This window comes from Myotis brandtii, unplaced genomic scaffold (assembly GCF_000412655.1).
Source record: "Myotis brandtii unplaced genomic scaffold, ASM41265v1 scaffold139, whole genome shotgun sequence".
In the NCBI taxonomy this organism is placed as follows: Eukaryota; Metazoa; Chordata; class Mammalia; order Chiroptera; family Vespertilionidae; genus Myotis; species Myotis brandtii.
In genome coordinates, this window is record NW_005354965.1 from 509,618 (window position 1) to 510,621 (window position 1,004).

Sequence of the window (1,004 nt, forward strand, 5' to 3'; positions counted from 1 at the left end):
AATAAAATATATTAAAAAATAATAATAAAAATAAATAAATAAAAGCCATCAGTACGTAAAAAAAAAAAAGAAAGGTGGCCCCAGCTGGTGTGGCTCAGTGGATAGAGCGTCGGCCTGCGGACTGAAGGGTCCCGGGTTTGATTCCTGTCAAGGGCATATGCCCGGGTTTCGAGCTCAACCCCCAGGAGGGGGTGTGCAGGAGGCAGCTGATCAATGATTCTCATCATTGAGGTTTCTATCTCTCCCTCTCCCTTCCTCTCTGAAATCAATAAAAATATTTTTTTAAAAAAGAAATGGTCAAGGTTCTGCCTTGAACGATGTGGGTGGTTGGGTTTATGTCAATTTGGGGAATCTGGGGGCAGAAGAAACGGGTTTGTGTGAAGGCAGGTAATGGTTAACACCTGTGCACCACTCACACGTGCCAGGGTCCATCTGACATGCTGCTCTGTTATTTAATCTCCCTCCCGGGCTTCTGGACGAGTGGCTGTTGGTAATACCCCTGTGTTCACTAAAGAGAATTAAATGACTTCCTTCTGGGGCCTATGGAGTTGGAGTTGCCCCTGGGGCAGATAAATGAAGACGTCTCCCAGGCAGTGGGGTAAGCGCAGGTGGAGTCGGTAGAGCGGGCTGTGAGGAGGTAGGTTCTGGGAGTCATGAGCACACAGCTGCAGCAGGAGGGGCCGCAGTGGGGAGCACAGGTGTGCCGGGGTAAGAGGCAGGGAAAGGCATGCAGGAACCGTCAATATTTTTATTGATTTCAGAGAGGAAGGGAGAGGGAGAAAGAGAGAGAAACATCAATGATGAGAGAGAATCATAGATCAGCTGCTCCTGCACACCCCACACTGGGGATGGAGCCCGCAACCTGGGCAGGTGCCCTGACCGGGTATCGAACCCTGACCTCCTGGTTCATAGGTTGACACTCGGCCACTGAGTCACGCCAGCCGGGCAAACGTACTCTTAATTATAGAAGGAACAAAGTAGATCCCAAATATCCTTCCCAAACC